The sequence below is a fragment of the Oncorhynchus mykiss genome, chromosome 16 (genome assembly GCF_057628025.1).
Source record: "Oncorhynchus mykiss isolate SJ-2025 chromosome 16, ASM5762802v1, whole genome shotgun sequence".
NCBI lineage: Eukaryota > Metazoa > Chordata > Actinopteri > Salmoniformes > Salmonidae > Oncorhynchus > Oncorhynchus mykiss.
This window is the reverse complement of record NC_143037.1, coordinates 18,129,514-18,140,409: the sequence shown is the minus strand read 5'-3', so window position 1 is coordinate 18,140,409 and position 10,896 is coordinate 18,129,514.

Genomic DNA, 10,896 nt, shown 5'->3' with positions numbered 1-10,896 from the left:
TGGTGGACCATTCTCGATACACACAGGAAACTGTTTAGCGTGAAAAAAAAAACCCAGCAGAGTTTGCTTTAAGTGTATTTAACAAGTGACATCAATAAGGGATCATAGCTTTCACATGGATTCACCTGGTCAGTCTATGTCATGGAAAGAGCAGGTGTTCCTAATGCTTTGTTATTGCTAATCAGATGTAAATGATTCATATAGCTTGATAAAACTAACTGTTGTGATCCTAATATTTGATAGCCTATTCTCTAATTTTGACCCACAATCTGTTGCCCTTTTGGTTTAAAAACAAACAAACAAACAAAAACAAGTTAATGGTTAGTCTTTCGTTTTATTCATAACCTTTTGATTGTACAAGATTCAAATGTGTGGCCTTTGTATTTCCATAATTCAAATGTTGTAATAACAAGCGTTTACAGCGTGCACAGGCGTGCGCAATACGTCCAGGATCACACTGACACCAGACTCTATGATCAATATTTTCTCAACTGTCTCTGAGTTGATCCATTTTCTTACCAACATACAACATTCCGATTAAACACAATTTTTGTCAGCATTTTAGTCATCATCGCGAGGGAGGGAGAATTCATACAAGCTTCCGCACACCCACAAGGTTTTGATTTCATGTAGAAAAAGTGCCTATTAGGGTAACAAAACGAGTGTGAAGGAGTCAACGTAAACGATTCCGTTTCAGAGTTTTGAATGTCGAATAAAATTACATTTCCAATACGATAGTGCATTACTATTTACTCAGTCATGTTTTTAAAATCTTGCAAATAAGGGCTCGTGGAGGAATATATTTGCAGTAATCTAATACCAGTCATTGTCACCCATCATTATGTGATTAATTGAAATTAACCTGCACATGACCAGTTATTGATTGCTTAAAACGGGAAATGTCAAATTTGAATTCTATCTCTGACTTTTAAATCTTTAACAGTTTCCTTTTTGAACCTAAATTGGTCAAATCTGTGATATTTTCTGTAAAATGGGTCACATAAACACATTGATTTCACAAGGAATCAAGTAAATATCATACCTTAGTTGATTCCATAAAGAGTTATTTCTAATAATTCTGTGAAAACAATGTGATATCACTGCTACAGTACATGTTAGCTCAGTAACAGTGTAGAATGCTGTACTAGAAAAGTGTAGAAGATGAAATAGAGCCGTAATTGACTGACATTGTCTGTGACTGACTCCTCCAGCAACAGACTCAGCACTTAACAACTGTCCCAGTGTGTTCCGAGAACACAGGCACTTCTTTCAATTCTGCTCGGAGAGGAGATCTCTATGATAAACACAGATGAAACAGATAACACACACTCACACAGACACAGACACAGACACACACACACACACACACACACACACACACACACACACACACACACACACACACACACACACACACACACACACACACACACACACACACACACACACACACACACACACACACACACACACACACACACACTAATACACAGAATTCCCCCCAGTACAGGTATTACACAGTTCTCCCCCTCCACACTTTCATTGCTCTAATGTCAGCTTCCTGTATCTCTCCTAGTAAGGTGAGCCCACAAGGACATACCATTGAAGTCATCGATGTTGACACGAATGGCAAGAGGGCCACAGTTTGAGAGACACGGCGGCCAGGCCACCCAGGCGTACGCATGAGCCTCCGGGACAGAGGACGCCGTTTCTCCTTCCCTGCTCTCAGGCCAACCTGCTGCAAGTTAGTGCCCCAGGACATTACCTCAGCTTCTCTTTTCTCCTCCAACCATTACAAACAGGCCACGTCTAAGATCTCAACTTATCCACCGGTGTTGAATACCGAGCAAACATCACCAACATAATTATAAGGTACTAACCTCACATTTTATGTTGAACAAATGATTCATTTTTGAACTATTAAAAATAAGAAGCTACTCACTATATTTAGGTCAAAATGCAGTACAAAGCAGCCTTTGAAATGGCAATCGAAGAAGCTCGAATGGACCTTCAGCCTTTTAAGACTTCCGTAGACTGACAGATTTAGAAGTGCTAAACTTCTGAACAATTTGCACATCGTTGAGGGGTCAGTTGGTTAACCCAGGTCTTTCTCAATATTGTCATCTAGCGCCTTGACTATATAGTGATACATTTCTGTGAAAAGTGTCACATATCTCACGCCGGACATTAGCAGCCTCTAAAGATATATACGTGGAGGGTTACATCATCATAAAATTCTTAAATAGTTATACTCTACACTTGGTCGTCACCCATCAAATGTATAGTAGTATAGAACCCAAGACACATCAATGACATTTACAATGGGTGGCAGGTAGCCTAGCGGTTAAGAGCATTGGGCCAGTAATCGAAAGGTCGCTGGTTTGAATCCCAGAGCTGACGCGGTGAACAATCTGTTGATGTGCCCTTGAGCAAGGCACTTAACCCTAATTGCGTCTGTAAGTCACTCTGGATAAGAGTGTCTGCTAAATGTAACAACTTGTTGACAACAGTAGGGTCCTTATGCCTTCAGGTGGACACCATTAATTCAATCTGTAGCAACTGGCCCCCCACTGAACCCTGATCAGGCATTATGGTGCTTAGACGGGGGAATCACAACAGGGTACGTGACAAACTGTGCTGCATCATTGTTGGTTGACAACACGCTTTTCCAACTAGTTTATGTGTGGTAAACCGAAACGTGCTTAGACCATTATGTTCCAAAATTCAGGCAAATATATCATAGAAATGTTATCCACGTGTCCCCTGTCAACTTTACCCACTGAGAGCATGACCTCTAGTCATTAATACCAGTGCCTTGACATTTCACCAATGTGGGTAGACCTCCCAAGCTTGACCCACATGGATCTCAAATCAATTAATAAACTGCAGCCTGTATAAATCACAATGTGGATTCAAGGCGTACCACATTTGAAGTTGGTTTCCTAGTTCCTGCACAACACTTCATGAGAATGGAGGATCTATCAGTCATTACACCACCTGACACATGCATCACTGCGAAATATGAAACATTTGAATCTTTGTTTAACATTAAATGGATCACAATTGCAGGGTTATGTCAATTGGCATAAGTCTTATGAATGTTGTTATAATCTGTCACTACATGTTATGACAGGTGTCACATACTCTTCTGACTATATTATATCAAATGCATTGGGGCGTGTTTCATGGCAGCTGTGAGAATGTGATGAAGTCTGGCTTTGTGTTTGGGTGTGTTGGTGCTGCTGAGGCGGTGAGGTGCAGGTGTTTTGGGGAGCTGTGAAGGCAGAAGCGAGGCGCTCCTAGTAATCGGCGTGCAAATGGTTCTGATTAGAAGGACTTAACGGCAGCACATGCTTTCCAACCGGCTCTTGGAGAACCGCCTTCTGTTCAGGTTTGCAGAGGGGCCCTAATTAACGCAACATATGTTAATTAAAATCTCCACGCGGAGTGTGAAAGGAAACTTCAGGAGGCATCACCTACAAAGGCTGTGAAAACAGAGGGAGGCCAAATTAAGTGGGGAAGGGGGTAGAAGGAGAGGGAGAAGGAGCGAGAGACTGCAAGAAGTGAGAGAGGAGAAGATAGCACTTAGTGCTTGGTGGAATTCACACCTGATATCGCATGAACTCTTGGAGATGTGCAAATGTATTCCACTGCAACCCTAGAAACAAACAAGCTGCCACTTCCTTAGTTTATAATGAGATGGTAATCACTGCTGGGTGGGTTCCTAGCTCAATAATAGAGCTCCAGCCATGGCCGGGCAATGCCGGCCCCACAGCTGTAAACAGACGACTGTGACCCGAAGCTCCAGATGATTCTTGGACATTGAATAACAAAAGCTTTCCATGCATCCTTGGCACAGTATTCAGAATAGAGGTTGTCTTTATGGCACGGCTTAATGGGTATTTACAAGCACACTGTATTGATTGGACTTGAAAAAACATTTTGGAAAGACCTAATTCAAGAATTCACACATGCTGGTAGGCCCAGGAAAGAAATCCAACTAAAGAAATGCGGAGGCCGTGTTCTCTTAACATGTGATTTCACAGAGAAAAGTGGGAGTTAACATGGTCTTTTGATAGAATTGTTATGGAGCGGCCCTTTGACATTTGCATTCAGAGAGAGCTTGCGTAAGATGAGGGCAGTGTTGAGATGGCTAGGGGGACAGTGCACATTCTCTGGTCAACCCATGAACCCTGGCTCACCCCCAATAAACACCCATAGTGTGTGTAAGCCCCAGGCGTTCTCAAACACCCACAGTGGCCCTCACACACTCAGACTCCAGACGTGACCTTTCGGCCTGGAAATGTTAACTGTGGAGCAAACTGTTCAGAGATCAGTCACAAAGACCTCTGTGGTTGCCGTGGACACTCAGCAGACTCAGCTGTAGTAACAGTCAAGCTAAATCAGTCGACGTAAGGCCTCAGGCACACCAATAGTGTTTGCTGGCCGAGAGTACTTTGTACCTCTGAACGTAATTTGTGAACGTTTTACATGTAGAATCGCGTGAAAAATGTAGGCAGTCGGCAGTCACTGTGCGTGAGCCAGATAAAACAGATAAAGATAAAACACATAATCTGTAAATATATGGCTCAATCCAATTTATGAGTGCTAAAGCATGAAGGCATGAGCACCACATCGTACATTATTTTCAAATGAGGTTTGAATGTTTGGAAAGAGTGCTACAAGAAAAAGTGGGGCCACATTAAATCAGGTGGTGGGCCAAAAATGGCTCCTGGACCGCATTTTTAAGACCCATGGTAAAGACAGATAGTCTGAATGCCTCTTTCTCAAACAGTGGATCTCACTCAATGTCATTGAGGGTGCTCAGGTGTCAGTATTTTCTCCTCTCCCGAGGGCTTGCTTGCAAGATTGACTGGGACACCATGATCTAGAGCTTTATTACTCCCTAAAAAAGTGATACACCTGTGGAATAAGCAGGACTACGTGATCCACAGGACTTTTATGCAGGATCAGAAACTTTAAGTTGTAAGATGAGCAAGCCTTGTTTCTAAATGCTAAGGAATTGTATCTCACCTTGAGGGGCTAGAGTGTTTTACACCAGGAAGTGCTCTTATAGGGAACTGAGCATGATGCATCCCAGGCCCTCAACTCCATCCATGGGAGGTCCTGAACATGGACATGCCACACAGCCATCTTTATGCTCCTCAGACAGCACAGTGCCTGTGGTTTGATAGGATGGGGCAGCTGTGCACTCTGTCGCATTCCTCTGGCTTGCTTCACTGGCATAGAGTGACCCCCACTTCTCCAAACACTACCAACACTACCATGAGTCTCAGTCTTCCCTCATAGGGACTATGCATCTCACTCTGCCTGCACCCCCCCCCCCCCCCCCCCCCCCCCCCCAATGCACAGATAGATGGACCCCCCACTACAGCCCCAGTCCACCCAGCAGGGCCCACTGACTGCATGAAGAAGTCATTGCCCCTGTCATGTCCACTTTGACCCCCAAGTACAGGCCTGGGGACTGCCATGCCAACACTCATCTGTAACTGATCTATGGAAAACTGGATAACACTAAATCTGGAATGATAGCAAACTAAATAGGGGTACTTAAGTTGCCCCCCAAATATATAATGAAATCCTGACTGAAGTGTAGCTGTGGATGTGTAGCTTTTGGCCACTGGCCCAGAAAATGTACTTGGCATCATGTCAAGCCACAGCTTTGTTAGTGGTCTGACATGAATAAATCAAACTGAGAGCCCGTTTATCTACACTTTTATGCAGAAGTCAAACAAAGCTAGGTGAAGAGGATCTGGCGGTCTAAATCTGTAAGGGTGAGAAGCAGAGAGATGGTGGAAGAGAGACGCGTTGTTAAATGAAGACATGAGAGTGTCAAGGGAGTGTTATTGAAGCAATAAGGCCCAAGGGGGTGTGGTATATGGCCAATATACCACGGCTAAGGGCTGTTCTTATGCATGGCGCAATGCGGAGTGCCTGAACACAGTCCTTAGCCGTGGTATTTTGGCCTTATATCACAAACCCCAGAGGTTACTTATTGCTATTATAAACAGGTTGCTAATGTAATTAGGGCAGTAAAAATAAATGTTTTGTCATACCCGTGGTATACGGTCTGATATACCACAGCTGTCAGCCAATCAGCATTCAGGGCTCGAACTACCCAGTTTATAATGAAGCGTAAGGGCCATATTATAATTGATGGAGGCGACACAATGAAACAAAAATAATGATGCATGGACATGCCACACAGCCATCTTTATGCTCCTCAGACAGCACAGTGCAACTTTGGGACTCTGACCAGAGTTGGTGTCATGTTGTTCATTGAATCATTCAGTGGTAGAGGTTTAAATGTTTCCAATACATGTCCAGATCACAGTATTGCCCCTGCCCTATTGCCTGCACAATGGCTCTTAGCACAGCCACTGTATTTGGAGGACGAAGAGCTGAGTGAACCACACATCTCCTGTGCCCCTTTACACTAAGTTCAGGCGGTGTATCTCTCCCAGAGTTCTCCAGCAGCCTCCAGTGTTGGGTTGGCTCTCCTCTCTCCGCTCCCCTCCGTTCACCCAGGGCAACAAGAGTTTGCTAAGAAAGGCCAGGCGCGTTAGCCACTTAGCTTGATTCTACGTATTTCAGTAAGTTCACAGCTAGTTCAAGACAGCTTGGATTAGAGAGCAAAGAGGACACAACAAGGTTAACGGATTTTGAAGACGCAAAAAGCGAGCAGAGTCAATGAGATGAGCCACTAATTTCACTGCATCCTCATCACATAGTCAGTCTCAGTGGTGGTGCCGACGAAACAGACTTAATGAAATTACATTCGTACGTACAAAGTAATACAGTATGTTTGCCCAATATTGACAAGCAGGCAGAGCCTAGCGCCAAGCTGGAAGTCTGACTCTATTTTAATTGCTATGGGATATACACTACACTACAGCTGCCATTTTGAATAGATCTAATGCCTAATTATCGTGTCATAAATCCCAGTGGACAAGGTGTCAGATGCTGTCAGTTCAGATGGAGAATTTGGAGGGCTCTATGTCCCCCCCCCCCCCCCCTTCTAGACAAAGGCGCTGTCTGTCTGTTCACTCAATAATTCATTGAGCCCTCATGTTCAACGCTTTCAGACACCTCACATCCTTTTTTGTCCTTCCAGCCTCAACATTTGATTTGCCCCCTCATCCATCCATCCATCCCTTCACATGTCCCCACACTCACAAACTGATTGATGATTCATTGATTGTCGATTGATGTAGATTATGCTACATCGCATAATGCCACGACGATCAATGATATAGTGGATGTCATGGCGATAAGGCAGAAGACATATTTCGAGCGAGGGACTCATTTAAGCAAAGAACGTAGTTAAGGAAGGAAATGCATGCGGAACCAAAGTCATTTTAATGACATTTCACAGCATGACATTTGACATAATTAGGTTTAAATGGTTAAAAATCCCTCTTTTTTTCCTGATTGATCTCAACCCGGTGTGGATATCGTTAACCAGCAATCCTCCCTTCCCCTCTCCCTTTCTTAACCCTCTCCCTCTTTCCCTCTCTCCTTACCCATACATTCATGGTGACACATTTGGCACATGGTCTTGGCCCTGCCACCCTCTCTCTCCCATTCGGGCCAGTTCAAACGGCCCTGCCACAAGCCTGCCAGTGCCTGGTGTATTTAGTCCTGGGCCAGGAAGGATCACTGTGGAAAACAGCCTGGGAGAGCCATGCTCTGAGCGGCGCAGGAAGGATCACTGTGGGAAAACAGCCTGGGAGAGTCATGCTCTGAGTGGCGCAGGAAGGATCACTATGGGAAACAGCCTCGGAGAGCCATGCTCTGAGCGGCGCAGGAAGGATCACTGTGGGAAAACAGCCTGGGAGAGCCATGCTCTGAGCGGCGCAGGAAGGATCACTGTGGGAAAACAGCCTGGGAGAGCCATGCTCTGAGTGGCGCAGGAAGGATCACTGTGGGAAAACAGCCTGGGAGAGCCATGCTCTGAGCGGCGCAGGAAGGATCACTGTGGGAAAACAGCCTGGGAGAGCCATGCTCTGAGGGGAGCAGGAAGGGGGACCAGAGACTATATCCTGCGATAATACTGCCTCTGGATGCGCTCCTGCTCTGCTCTTTTTCCTCTCCTCTTGTGGTGCTCGTGGCTAGAGAGAGTGAGGCCCTGGTGGGCCACACAGGGCTGACCCTGCTGGCAGCAGACCCAGTGGCCCTGGCTGGCAGACTGGGGAGTGACTGGGTGACTGAGGATACAAATGAGACGAGAGGAGAGGATCTCAGGGTGTTCTTAAAAGCCCTACAGATTTGAGGGTGTGCATTTTTCTACATTTTGTCTAATGTTATACATGAGATGTATTTTTCCAAAAGGTTTATGGTGTCCAATGATGGTTGAAACATATTTATCTGATAATTGCCCAAAGCAGTTATTCTAGGCCTTTATTCTGACTGTCATGTTTGTCTCATTGAAAACAATCTCAGAAATTGTATAACAATTAGCTACTTTTGAAGGAAATTAGTTCTGAACATAGTTGTAAAAATAAGCTTCCCACTTCTCCATAGCCTGCTACTAGCCTTCGCTGGGGGGCCTGATTTTACAATCACTGTAATAATGTTATGATTGATTGAATGATTGACAGTTGCAGACACGCGTAATGAATGACTTGAGCTGGGGAACTGGTGCACAAATACAATGATGGACATGTGGCTCTGGCTGTGAAGCCATGGAAAGTGCAGCAGGGTTAGGGCACAAGGGCCCAGGACACAGTGCTGTGTGTGTCTGTGTGTGTCTGTGTGTCTGTGTGTATGTGTGCGAGCCTCAGGTTTGGCGGCCCCTCATTCCACTTGCTTCTGGGCTGTGGCTTGGGCAGGCGTTGGGGTGTGTGTGCGGTCTGTGAGTGGCAGGAGACAGAGGGGGGCTTTGCTAGGGGGTGTCAAACACAACCAAAGCAAAGGGGGGAGGAGGGAGGGGATGTTGGGACGATGATCTGGACGTGGTGGTGGCTTCAAGCCCGCGTTCCAACTGACAACAGCTTGCCAACCAGGGGTCTTGCCCAGCCCACCTCCCAATCATTCTGAGTCATCTGGCTTTATCAGTCTGCCGCTATCTGTATCAATCATTTGCATCATTTATTTTTAGTGAGATGTGGCCCTTCGCCTTTGTCGCTCGCCTCGCCCGCCTCGCCCCCCTGCCCACCCCGCCGCCCTCCTCATGCCCCCCACAGGCTCCTAACTTAGAGGCACTCACTAATGAGTGTCAATCTGGGGGCTGTGGCACTTTGACTGCAGAGCAGACACCTTCTCTGACAAACGCAGGGCTGCAGTCAACACGTATCATGTGAAACGCGAACACAACTGACATCGCGCCGCCTCGGACGCTTCCCTCCCAGTCACCAGCGTCCCCAGGTTGCTGGTGGGCAAGCCTTGTTCTTTTGTTCTGATAACTCCTATATGAACGAAGAGTTGACAATCTGTGTCACCCACCTATAGATGCCATCTGGGACGTGTCAGTATAGACCGGATAAAAACGTCTAACACAGATACATCATGGACAGTATCTCTGGTGCCACAGTGTCTGTAGGAGCATGGTGTTCTGTTATTGTACATCACATACGGTATTGGTCCGTTCAATGGAGTTGGAGGTTATGCCCCAAGCACCAGGTAACCCCCACCCCCCAATCATAATACTCTCCTTAAATACAACTCAACACATCTATGAACTGAAGGATGAAGGACACACTGAATATTGTTTAGTCGGCACTACATTAACTTTGACAACTGTTTCTATTGATCAGGTCACAATAACAACATTAGGGAACAAAAGAGAGAGAATGTGTGTATTTCTGTCAACTGTCCAGGTGTGTATGTTATGTATCAGTGCATCGGCCCTGCGCCGGTGAGTGCCACCCACTCAGCGTTAGATAGGGATACATCTGGGCCAGGGATGTTGTCTTGTGTATCCATGCTCTCGCAGTTCACAGGACAAGGTGGTTTTTCAAGTAACCGGGGCAGACGTCACAGGGCTATTCTGGCCACCCGGTGTGACAGCCGGCCAGCGACAGCATGCTGGGGGAAGGAATGCTGTCCCGTCCGGAGACCGAGCTGAGCGCTGATCCTTTTGGAGGAAGCGGAGAAGCGGTGCTCTCCTATTTCATGGGCTATGGAAAGTGAGGGAGGGGGGGGGGCAGTTGAGGCCCACTCCATATCCCCAAGGATAGATGCAGGTTGACGTTTATTGGGATGAGTCTTGTCCTCGAGGCAGAACTGAGCGATTTATGGTAGATGGCCAGCTACAAAGTCAAAATGTACTTTATTGTAAAAATGAATGAAAACAAAAATGTGCTTTTTTGGTCTTAATTGAAGGTTAGTGTTAGGCATTAGCGTTAGCAGCGTGGTTAAGGTTCGATTTAAAATCAGATTTGATAACTTTGTGGCTGTGCCAGCTAGTGACCACTCTGCAGAGCTGCCTCCAGAACAAGATTCATGACAAAAAAGGCTAACCTGCAGGATAGATGAGCAGAAAGAAGGGGGGTAGAGAGAGAGACAAGAAGAGGGTGGGCAAAGGTATTTGGGTTCGGTGCCTGTCGAGCCAGCACTCTGGCATGCCGCATTCCTGGAGATCAACACCCCGGTGTTTCCTTTCACCCCCAGCCAACCTATCCACTTCAGACCCCCGCCCCATCCAAACCCCACCACCCCATCTCCTCTGTGGCATCAGGGTCATTGCCAGCAGCTCTGACTACCTACTCCCCAGCCTTGATTGACCTCAGTCTTTACTTCAGCCTAACTCCCACTGAATTTGAATTGTATTATGTCTATAGTCATAGCTGTTATTTACAGGAAGACAATCTATCACCTTTTAGATGTGTGGATACTTAAAAAAAAAAAAAAAATGATGAAATTTTACCAACTTTT